This window comes from Mustela nivalis, assembly GCF_964662115.1.
Source record: "Mustela nivalis genome assembly, chromosome: 1".
Lineage (NCBI taxonomy): Eukaryota > Metazoa > Chordata > Mammalia > Carnivora > Mustelidae > Mustela > Mustela nivalis.
In genome coordinates, this window is record NC_139020.1 from 215,396,259 (window position 1) to 215,408,725 (window position 12,467).

A 12,467-nucleotide genomic window follows, 5' to 3' on the forward strand; every position below is an offset into this window, starting at 1 on the left:
CGTGCGAGCTGGAGGCATCCTTCCGCCCCCTTGCAGCCTGGCCGCCCCGCGAGCATAGCTACTCTCAGGAGGGCCAGGGACACCCAGGGCCCCCAGCAGCAGTGGGTACCAGACTGGCTGCCCCTTTCTCTGAGCGGAGCCAGCACAGGCCACAGCAGAGCCAAGAGAGGAGGGATCTGATGCCTGCCGACCTTGTGGGCGCCCACATCCGGCCGTGCCTGAAGTCCACAGCTGCACGCCGTTTCGGTTCCGAGGGACAATGAAGTCCCTTCTTGGCCTCAGCTAGTTTGACACGCACGTGTGTCTCTGTGCCGTCTTCTGTGTTTCCGTTGACAGTCAAAGGACACGGATACAGCAAGTCTTCTGTCTGGGGAAGGAGAAACAACGCTGACCTAGGGGTGTCCCAGCCTGATGTGGGAAAGCAGAAGGGAAGCCACGCCCTGAAGACCTGCGCATCCCAGTGGGCTGGGAGCCTCGGCAGCTGGGCACTGAGCAGGGAGGGACCTTCCGGAGGTGGAGGAAAGGGGCTTGGAGAAGGGGCTCACCGTGGCCCCATATCCTGGCACTGGAGACCCAGAACCTTCCCTCGTGTGCTGCTCACCTCCCTGGGCCCGAGCTCTGAGCCCTCATCTGGGAGAAGCGCAGGGGGCTGCTTGCTCCTGGTGGAACTCAAAGCCCCATCCTGCAGTCTGCAGGCCGTCAGGACCCCACCGTCCCAAGCAGAGCCGTCCCTCTGTGAGGCTCCTTTGTGGGAAGACAGGCTCCTGCTCAGACTAGCCAGCGAAAGCAGGCACGACACAGCGATGTAATTCGTATAATCCCATTAGGCTGGTCAGTGTAGAGGAGTCAGCCCCACCGAGGCCTCCTGGCGCTGGGGGCGGCTCCCTGTGGCGCCTGCCCCTTCCTCCAGCGTGGGATTCAATTCCTGTCTTCTCAGCTGGGAGGGAGGGCTGCCTGCAGGCTCGGGGGACCTGACGCGGATGGGGAAACTGCGTCTGCTCGCCCTCCTCGCCTCTGCGCTGGCGGGGGCCCTGCCCTCGCCCCCTCACCTCCTGGGTGCCCGGCTCTGCGGCTCACAGGCCCCCAGGGCTCCGCTTCCCCCTCCCCACCAGGAAGACGGCCCTCCCCTCCAGCGTGTTGTAGGATATGCACAAACCCCAAGGGCCTAGTTATTAACCCCCAAACGGCTGTGAAGGATGGCCCACTTACGTCAGGTCTGCTGACTCCCACACGTGGGGAAACCGAGGCCCAGGGAGGCCAACCCGGCAGGCAGGAGGGCACTTCCTAGCAGTGCTGCACAGGCCCTAAGCTCCCACCTCACTCCCCCTCGGGGTCCTCGGGTGCTGCCCCTCTGGGACTCAGTGTCCTGGACTCCACACCGTGCTGGTGGGGGCGGGGCTCCCAAGCCTGGTCTTGGCAGAGCTGCAGGCCTAGCCATGGGGCTCGTGGGGTGGGGGGGCTCTGCTCCCACCCGAGGGCCGGCAGAGAGCTTAGCCTCATGCAGAGGGGCCTGGGAGGTGACCGCGAACACACCTGATGCCAGGGAGACCAGAGACCGGTCCCTGCATCAGTGGACCTGGGACTGAAACCAGCCTTTGACTCCACCCCAGGCCCCCCCTCGGCCACAGGCCCCTGAACGGCCATCCCTGCATATGCGGCAGGTTCTGCAAGTTCCCTCCAGAGAATTCTCCAGCCTCGGGGTGGTTTTTCGGGAGCCTGGGTGTCTTCTCTTTCTGCTTCTGGTGTGGTGATCCTAACCCTCACTGGCTCCTGGGTTCCCCTCCCTGTCACAGCCCTGACCCTCCAAGTCCTGGATCAGGTTGGACCTGATTCGCAGCCTTACTTCCTCTCCCCTAGCCATGCCACAATGCCTCTTCTTTATTCCGCAAATCCCAGGTGGCAGCCGTGGCTCCCTGAACTCCCCACAAAGGACCCCGGGCAAGAACCCCCACCCCGTCCCCGACCTCAGGTTCCCCATGTGCAGAGTAAGATGCTCTGCTTGCTTTCAGCTTTGGGGGTGGCCCGATGGCAGAGGCACAGCATCGACCCCATCAAACCCCCAGGGACCACACGTGTCACGGTTTTTCTGGGTGGCCACGGAGGACCCACAGGATGGTGAAGCTGCTTCGGAGGAGACTCAGGTCCCAGATTCAAGGTGAAGCAGATCTAGTTCGTGCCTTCTGCGGCCATGAACTGTAGCCTGTGGATGGAGTTCAAGGGTTTGCTGCTGGTGAGTCCTGGAGTTTGCAGCTGAGCCCGGATTCCCTGGAGCCTCATGGGAGTAAGGGAGCCCCTCCCCCGGGCTGCTTGGAGCTCTACACGGCTGTTCTGCCCTGGAGTGGTTCTCCTCCCAGGGGCACTGGCTGACATCGGGGGACACTGGCTGTTGCCACAACTGGGGGGGTCCTTGTGGCATCCAGTGAGTGGGGTCCTTGAAGGCTGCTGGCTCCCACACTGTGCCTGGGACTGTCCCACCCCAAAGAGCGACCTGGCCCCAATACTGGCAGTGCCTTGGAGAGCCCCCAGCCCCCAGTGATACTGCACAAAGGAACGCTCGCGCCTCTGCAGGTTCTGGCTGACTTTCTCCCCCTGTACGATAGGAGGGAAGGCCTGGGGACCACCATATTCTCAACACTCGAGACCTGTTTGCTGTCCCTCCTTCGAGGGGCAGATACTGACCAAGTGCCCACAGTGACTGAGGCTTTAGCTGGACGTCAGGGACCCCACGGCAGGCTATGCAGAGAAGACACCCACCGTGGCAGACCACGGTTTCTGGAGATGGCCTCTGGGGTGACATTTCCAGAGCCTGGCCTGTCCTTAGCCAGGGATGGATTCTCGGTGTCCTCATCAAATCCAGGGGGCCTCATGTCTGCTCAGAGCCACAGACCGTGGCCAAAGGGACACCAGGTGACTTCCAAGGCCAGGCCACAGCAGGAATACAGTGTTCGCGGCCTCGGAGCAGTGTCCTGTGCCGTGAGGAGGGCCAGGCCCGGAGTGGTCAGGCTGGCGGTACCAGTGAAGTTTCTGGACGTGGAGCCAGTGCGGGCTGGACTGCAGTCTTCTTGCCGGTGTCCCCGATTCCACCGCGAGGAGACTTTCCTCCTCACGGTGTCTGCCCAAGCTCCCGAGCCACAGGGTCCCAGACGGTTGCTTCACATCACTACGTTTCGGGGTCCGCACCCCATCTGAGTGACCAGAGCCCTGCCCTTGGGGAACCTCCAGGAGGAGGAGACGAGGGACAGGGCGCTGACCGAGGTCAGCAAGTGCTGTGTGCCCCAGGACCATCATGGAGGCCTGGGGTCTGAGGGGTGTGTGGACTTCGCTAGGACTGGGGAGTCCCTGTGGGGCTGTGGGCTTTGCTAAATGCTTGAGAGAGACCCTCTGGTGTGTGGGAGGAAGGGGTACTGCTGGCTGGCCCGGAGCGGGGCAGCGAGGGGAGCATGGGAAGAGGGCACGGGCATGGGGGGGGCGTGGGGGGGATATATTTGAAAGAGGTTGAGGACGTGAAACTTCTGGCCCAGGGACTCGTGGGGGGCTCAGTGGGTAAAGCGTCTCCTTTCAGTTGTGATCCCAGAGTCCTGGGATCGAGCCCCACGTAGGGGTCTCTGCTCCCTCTGCCGCTCCCTCTGCTTGTGCTCACACACTCCCTCTGACTAATAAATAAATAAGATCTTAAAAAAAACAAAAGAAAGCCTCTGGCAAGTGTTGCGATTGGATGTGGGCATGCGGGTGGGGGTCTCGCCAGGCCTCCCTCTCTCCGCCCTCGGCCACACCCACCAGCAAGCCCAGAGCCATCCCTGAGAGCTAACAGCAGGCATGGACGAACCCTCGGGGTGCCCAGGCAGTCGCTGGATGTGCTGAGCAATTCCATTTACAAGGAGTTCAAGGACCGGGGACACGACTGCCGGTGGCCGGGCTTGGGGGGCAGGACGGGGAGGAGGATGGTCTCTGGGGGGGCTGTCGCTGTCCCTGTGTTGGGCTGGTCATGGTTACAGCAGTGAGTTTGTTTATAAATGCTCACAGGGTCAAGTATCCAGAATATGTTTTAAAAATTCTTTCAACACAATTAAAAAAAAAAAATAAGACAGACAAACGACCCAACTAAAAGATGGGCAAAGGACCGGAATAGATATGTCTCCAAAGAGGGCAGCAAAATGCCCGGCAGGCTCGTGAAGATGCCCAGCACCATTAGTCACCAGGAAAACGCAAAGCGGAGCCAGGAGGAGAGGCCGCTCGGCCCCCGCAGGACACCCGGGAGCGAGGGCTGCACAAATGGGAGCCCGAGCAGGGCCGGCGGGCGTGGGGCGCAGCCTGCAGTGCCTGCGGCCTCACATGTGGGGTCCCGGCAGCTCCGCTCCCGGAGGCACCACAAGGGCTGCAGCAGCCCCTCAAAGGAAAACTCGTCCTTTGACACGCGCGTTCCTCACAGCGCCTGACAGTGGGGACCGTCCACACGTCCCCCCCGCGGATCAGCGGTACACGCAACCGGGTCCATCCAGCCATCGGCCGCCAGCAGGAGCGAGGCCCTGGGGTTGATGACGAGGCCACGGCGCCCGGGGAGGAAACCAGACCCAGGAGGCCCCACAGGGTGTGAGTCCACGTGTGTGACACGTCCAGAACAGGCCCCTCCACGGACGGGAAGGGGGCTCGCGGGGGCCGGGGGCTGGGATGGGGGTGACAGCTGATGGCATGGGGTCTGTTTGGAGTGATGGAATGTTCTGGACTCACATAGATGTGTGGGTTGTACGATACTGGGAGGGCACCAGATGCCACTGAATTGTTCGCTTTAAAATGGGTAATTGTAGGGGCGCCTCGGGGCTCAGTGGGTTAAAGCCTCCGTCTCCGGCTGGGGTGGTGATCTCGGGGTCCTGGGCCCCCGCATCCGGCTCTGCTCGGTGGCGCGGCTGCTCCCCCCCACCCTGCCTGCCTCGTTGCCTGCTTGTGATCTCTCTCTGTCACATAAATAAATAAACTCTTAAAAATATGAACTTTATTTTATGGGACTTTTAGTTCGATTTTCAAAAAGCCACGGAGCGCTCCACCGCCACTCGCCGTACTTCGGGGGCGAGGGCGTGAGGAAGCTGCTCGGAGCTCACCCGTTCTCGCCCCCACTTTAGCCCTGCCAGGCGAGACCTCGCGGGGCTCCCACTAGCCCTCCGCCCCCCCCAGCCCCCCAGAATTCCCCTCCCGGCTCCCGGCCGTCCCGCTCACCTGTCGGCCACCCTCGCCCTCGGGGAACCTCCCTCCGTGCCCACCAGTGCCCCCGCCGTCCCGCCCATCGCACCGCCCCCGCTGTTCCCCCCACCACGCTCCCCGCGTCCCGCCACCTCCTCCCCCATCTTCCCCTCCCCCACCCCCATCTTCCCCTCCCCCTCCCCCTCCCCCTCGGGGAGCCGGCGCAGGCCCCGCCCCCTCGCGTCCCGGCTCCACCCACGGCCTGTTCTCGCCGCTGCCGCCAGAGGGCGCGGGTGAGCCCCGGCCGGACGGCGACGAGCAGGTGCTCCAGGAGCTGAGCGGCCGCCGCGGGCCGGCCGGGGGTCGGGGGCCTGGCGCGCCCCGCACACACGTCCACCCACACGCAAGGTGGTGCGCCGGCTCTGCAAAGCCGCAGCCCCACGGCATGGGGGCCCCTTTGCGCCCTCCTCAGCTCCTCACTCTACTCTGGCCTCCCCGCGGCTCTCTGCTCCAGCATACCTCAGCCCTGCGCCGTTCCTCCGGCTGCGCCCCTGCGCGGACGCCGCCCCCCAACCCCCACCGCCTTCCCATCTTTGCTCGAAGTTCCTTTCGTGGTAAAGCCTGCCGTGTCCCCCTTACTTCAGTCGCTCCCGTCTCCTGCCTCTTAGCCCCGCGACGCCCTTCCCTGGGCCCCGGGGACCTCAGCTGAGAGGCGGAGGCTGTTCGCAGCGCGGTCCCCGCCCTGCCGGGAGTAGGTGCCTGATGGATGCCTCAAGTGTATGGGGGTTCCAAGCCTCACTCCCAGACCCTGGCGGTGCCATCCGGGGCCTTCGCTGCCTCGCAGATACTCACGCCCACCTTCACCTCTCTCCTGCAAAACCTCCTCGTGTTCCCCCTCTTACAAGGACCCCAGCCGTTGGATTTAGGGACCCTGCTCCCGGATGACCTCGTCTGGGTTCAGGTTTATTTCCAAACTCCCTGTTTTCAAATAAGGCCTCTCTTACAGGTTCTGGGAGTTGGGGCTTGAACATGGGGCCGCACAGTCCGACGCAAAACGCTCTTCTTGTCCTCGGCTGCTGGCTTCTTCAGATTCTGGGCCCACCTAGACCGGCAGAGCCAAGTCTCTTGGACGGGTCCTGAACTCTGCAATTTGGATGTTATTTTCATAACTTTTAATTTATTTTAAAGATTTTATTTATTTATTTGACAGACAGAGATCACTAGTAGGCAGAGAGGCAGGCAGAGAGAGAGAGAGAGGGAGGGAGGGGGAAGTAGGCTCCCCACGGAGCAGAGAGCCCGATGCGGGGCTCCATCCCAGGACCCTGAGACCATACCCCGAGCTGAAGGCAGAGGCTTTAACCCACTGAGCCACTCAGGCGCCCCATAACTTTTAATTTTGACATAATTTCAAATTCACAGAAGATTTCAAGGTTCATGCAGAAACCCCTGCTGACTCTGCCCAGACTCACCAGAGGGTTACGTCTTGCCCTGTTGGTTTTGTCATGTTCTGTGTCCACACCTATCTGTCATCTGTATACACACACTCATATTTATTTTTATTTTTCTAATGATTTTATTTATTTATTTGAGAGAGAGAGAGTGAGGGAGAACAAGTGGGGGGTGGGACGAGGGAGCCGGGAGCCTGACGCAGAACTTGATCCCAGGACCCCAGGATCACGACCTGACCCCATGACAGACGCCCAACCGACTGAGCCACCCGGGCACCCCCACACGCTCATATCTAAATGCACTTTTCTGGGGCGCCTGGGTGGCTCAGTGGTTAAGCCGCTGCCTTCGGCTCAGGTCATGATCTCAGGGTCCTAGGATCGAGTCCCGCATCGGGCTCTCTGCTCAGCAGGGAGCCTGCTTCCTCCTCTCTCTCTCTGCCTGCCTCTCTGCCTACTTGTGATTTCTCTCTGTCAAATAAATAAATAAAATCTTTAAAAAAAAAAAATAAATGCACTTTTCTGAACCATTTAAGTCTGGGGATGCAACGCTCATTCCCCCATAGCACACCTCGGTGTATTTTCTAAACACCAAGATTTGCTTTTAGAATGCACTGTGGTTACCATGGCTGGGAGGGTTCACACGGACACAGTGCTCACATCTGACATACTGTCCGTATTGAAATGTCACCAGCTGCTCCGAAGGTGTCCCATGGCCGGGGTGTATGTGTGGGGGGTGCTTGGTAGCTGAACTGGTTACTATGGCAGCAGATGCTGGCAGCCTGGTCCACAGGTGGTGGCACAGAGGAGCCCAGGCTGTGCCTCCTGGGGAGCAGCCTGGCTGGGAGATGAGGGCCCACAGGGGGCAGGAGGGCAGCCTCACTGCGCCTGTAGATGCTCCTTGCCCCAGGGTCAGGGTTCATGGAGACTTCAGGAACCCACAGAGTGACGTTCCTCCTGGTACTTTCAACTCCCTGGTGTGATTGGGGTGTTGGGATTTGAACATGTCTTTCTGGGGAGACCCAATCCAACTTAGGACAACTAGAGTCCAAACTCCCGAGGGTTGGGGTTTACATATTAGCGAGGCATTGCCAGGCAAGGTGGTGGGTGTATCGTCTTGTTAGGATCATTCCATGTAGGGCACCTCCAGGCTGTCCCCTGCCCTCCCGGTTTTCCACTACTGCTCCGTGCACACGATGCTGCCTCCTCCTGGTCCAGCCTCTCACGCTCCTGGGGGCGGACCCTGCTGGCCGCCAGCCCCCTGCCAGTCTCCTCCTTGTGGACAGAGCCTGCAGACTTTGGGTGTCCTCTCCCCACTGTGTGACTCAGGGAAGCCCACTCCATCCGGGTGCTGACAGAGCGCCCCACCGGTGTCTCACCTGTTTGCTGGGGATTGGGTTATGAATGGACACGTAACCCCCTTCCAGCCAATGAGATGTGACGGGTGTGTGTGTGTGTGTGTGCAAGCGCGCACACTCACGTACCCACAGACACGTGCAGCTTGAGGAAGCCGCTGCCTTCCTCCGCTGTGACCCTTCCAGCAATGTGGGCTGAGTCTTCCTGCGCCCACTCTCCGGCTCTCTCTTCTGCCTCCTGCTTCTGCTTACCGAGACCCTTCTGATTACATCGAGCCCATCCAGATAATCCAGGATAATCTCCCCACCTCTAGGGCAGCTGGTTAGCAAGCCTAATTCCATTTATAATCTTAATCCCCTCATCATGCAGTGTAACATAGTCCAGGTTCTGGGGACTTGGATGGGAACATCTCTGAGGCTGTTCTGCTGACCTCGGAGAGGTCTCAAGCCCTTTGTGACTGTGTCTTTGGCTGTGGCAGCTTCGTGATGAGATGTTTAGAATAGCCACAGCCATATTGGTGTCCATCTGAGGAAGCATGCAATGCAGAACGGAGCAGAACCAAGAGAACCACAGAGCATCAAGGCAGAGCGGAGTCTAGCAGGTTCTAAGTAGGGAGACCTGCTGGGGAGCATCCAGGAGCCCCTCGGTGGGGGGGGGGCGGGGGAGACAGTATGTGCCTCATTGCTTATGCCCATTTGAGGCAGCATTTTCTGTTGCTGACTGGCATTTACGGAGGAGAATGCCCTTAAATGCCCTTGAAAGAGAACCCCAGTTTATCGCTGCGGCTGTGTCTCAAAAAGACTGCATTTCGCAGCGTCCTTTCGAACCCACGTGGCCATGTGATGGCATTCCAACCAATGGGATGTGAGTAAGGATGCCTGTGCCCTGGAAGCCACCCGATTCCTGTCTTCAGTGGAGCCTGGCAGTGAGTGTCCCCTCAACGGGACTCTCCTCACCTCCAAGAAGGAACTCAGGGGAATCTCACACAGCTTTGGCTTCACAGCCCAGAGAGAAAGGAACCCCATCGCTGCAGAGCCCGTCAGAGTGCAGGAGTGCGGAGGGAAGTCGGGCGGAGGCAGGGAGAGAGGGTGGAGGCCAGGAGGGGCATCTGCTGTCCCACCTTCCCCCACGCGAGGTCACCTGCTGTCCTACTTGCTGCCCCACCCTGAAGGGTAAACCACAGACCCCAGAGCAAGGGCACAGCCTCTCCTTCCCCACTCAGTGCATGGACCCTGACTTGTGAGAGGAAGAGAGAATCTTAGGGACTTTCTGGGTCTTTGCTGCAGCCCTGGAGCGACTTTGTCTTTGTGACAGAAAGAGACTGTCCTCACCGGTGTCAGAGAAATCAAACCCAGGACAAGCACCTCTTCAGGGTCAAAACTTCTTAAACACGAGTGAAGGGTGTTTTTCGATGTCAGACCCGAGCAGAGGCCGTGAGCGTCTCCCCACTGTCCTCCGACCGCAGGCCAGTCCTCACTGGGGGGCTGTTCTTCCCCAGGGACACGGGATCATGTCTGGGGACATCTGTGTCTGTCATGACTGGGGAGCTCCTGGCAGCCACCCACCCCGTGCCCAGAACGCCCCCCAGAGAATGACCCAGATGTCCGCAGGGTTGACACGGGGAACCCTGTTACATCTTAATAACACATCCAGCAGAAGCCCCTCCTCCAGGGCTGCTGGGTCCAGCAAGTCTGGGTCTACCGCAGACCTTGTGGGGCCCCTCTGTGCCCTGCACCCACTGGCTGGGAGGGCAGGTGGGGAGGGCTCATGGGCTAGCTGTCCCAGGACCCCCGTGTGGACTTAACCCTCCCATTTTGGGAGGCCTCCGTTGAGTCTTACTGTGGGTGGGGTCAGGAAGCTTTGCTGGTCCTGTATTTCTGACCCTTGCGTCTTCACGGGAACAGCACAGTGCTCTGAGGTTCAGAGGGGAAGAGTCCTGGTACTCGGAAGCCGGCCTGTTCCCCCGGGGCACCCTTTCCGTGACGTGACGGCCCCACGTAGTCCCACTGCCCCGAAGAAGGAGGGGCCCTGCATCCCTCAGCTTTGGCCTCCAACCACTGTGAGGACAAAAGCCGCACAGCTGGGAAGCTGCAGTCAGCAGGGGTACCAGCGGCTGGAGGGATGGGTGCTGTCTGGGCTCCCCACGCATTGCCCGAGGTCCCCCAGCCACCCCGCCCCACTGTGCCCCCATGTCCCTCACCCTCCGGCAGGCTCGCCCAGGCGTGCGTTTGTGGCCGTGGCTAGAGGAGGCGCGCGAGGCTTGGAGCAGGGGCAGCCGCATCTCCATGGTCTCTTTGTCAGGGCCAGGTGTGGGGCAGAGAGTCGTGCTCTGCTCCGGTGGCAGAACCCCCAAGTTAGGTGACGAAGGCCGTGGGTAGAGGGCGGCTGGGGAACCGGGGCCTCTGGTAATTGTTTTCCCATAGTCGCACAGTTTTGCAAAACATGGCTTGGTGGGGGCAAGTTTAATTATTATAACAAAATACAATCCTGCCACGCACAGAAGGACTGAGGATCTTAGTGGTGCTGAGGTTCCCTTGCCCAGCCCAGAGCTGGTGATCTGGGCGCTGACCAGTGGGGGTCATTGGTGCCCCGGCTCAGTGCTGGAGGGAACAGTCTAGCTCCCCAGAAGCCGCGCCCTCTCCCGCTGGGGGCAGCGGGAGCTGTGCGGTGGCTTCTTCCCCAGCCCCTGGCAGGGGCATGGTCGTGATAGCTCCCTGAAGTGGCTAATCTTTAAGTGGTCATCCATGCCCTGCCTGGCGTCTTGGAGCTGTGGGAACAGGTTCTCCCCTGGAGCCTTCCCACACCTTGCGTTAGCCCAGTGAGACCCAGTTAACTTCTGACCCCAGAACCGTAAGAGAATAGATGTGTGTTGTTTTGAAGCACTCTCTCTGCGGCAACTTGTCGCCGCTCTTGGGGACTCATCCCACACGACCAGGCGACGGGATTATGGGGAGAAGGACCCCAGGGGCCACACATCACTCTCCTTCTAGAGCTCGTGTTCGCTGACTCACAGATCTGCAAACCCAGTCCATGGCGGAGCCCACAGTCAGGAGCACCATTGCCGCTGAACAACGGGGGTGGGGCCTGGCGTGACAGCTGGACCCGACCACACCACCCATGTGTCCCCATCGGTCTCGAGCCCCAGCCACCATCTGGGCCCACTCATTTGCACTCTTATGTCATGATATGCTTAAGTCAGGCAGGGATCCATTTATGTTACCTAGTTACTTGTAACCTAGTTACCTAGTTACTAGTTACTAGTTACCTAGTAAACTTGTACAGAAAAAGGGTGTCTCATGCCTGGGAATGGGAAACCAGCTCAGCTTTCCCTAAAAAGAAAGAAGTGATGAGTCGTGGAGGCAAGCCTGCAGAGAGGAAACAGGATTTGCATCATCTTGAAGTATCTCTCTGAAGAGGGTCTGTAATTTCAAGGGAAAAACAGGGCACTTTCCTTTGGAGAAAACTGGACAGACCCCCGGGGTCGGAGGACGGGGCCGAGCCCCAGCGGCGGTGATGTGTGTGGACACTAGTCTCTGGGCAGCGCCCGCTGAGGGACCCCTACCAGAATGCACTGACACGCATTGTGTCTCCTCAGTTTATCCACATCCTTTCGCTGATCCTGAGAAAACAGTGGAGAAACCCAGACTGAATGAGCCTCTGTGAGAAAACTCTTCAAAATTCTGTAGTTGGTGAACTAGAGGGTGAGGAACTGTCCCAGAGCCGAGGGTACTGAAGAGGTTCGTAAGTGTGACCCATCACTTGGACGGACCTTGGAGTGGGGGCGGCGGGGGCAGCGGGAAGGATGTGATTGGGACAATGTGTGATGCGTGAGTAAGAGTTTTTGGCCAGGGACGCCTGGGGATCTGCCAGCTGAGTGTCTGCCTCTGGCTCAGGTCGTGCCCCCGGGGTCCTGGGATGGAGCCCTGTGTTGGGCTGCCTGCTCCCGTGGGGAGCCTGCTTCTTCCTCTGCCTCTGCTGCTCCCCCTGCTTGTGCTCTCTCCCTCTCTGTCTCTCTGTCGAATAAATAAAATCGAAAAAAAGAATTCTTGACTAGATAACAGTATTTTATCGATGCTATTTTTACCCTGATTTTGACAACCATGCTGAGCTCATGTAAGGGGACATTAGAAACCCCCTGAACATTCTGGGGTAAAGGGTCATGGTGGCTGTTTGCAATTATTTTGAAACAATCACGAAACCAAATCAGAGATAAGGTGTATAAGTCGACTGCGGTAAGAACAAAACAAGTTTTGGGGCGCCTGGGGGCTCGGGGGTTAAAGCCTCTGCCTTCGGCTCAGGTCATGATCTCGGGGTCCTGGGATCGAGCCCCGCATCGGGCTCTCTGCTCAGTGGAGAGCCTGCTTCTCCCTCTCTCTCTGTCTGCCTCTCTGCCTACTTGTGATCTCTGTCTGTCAAATAAATAAACAAAATCTACAAAAAAAGAACAAAACAAGTTTCTTAGAGTCCAGGGGTCTCAGCCCGTCCCAGGCG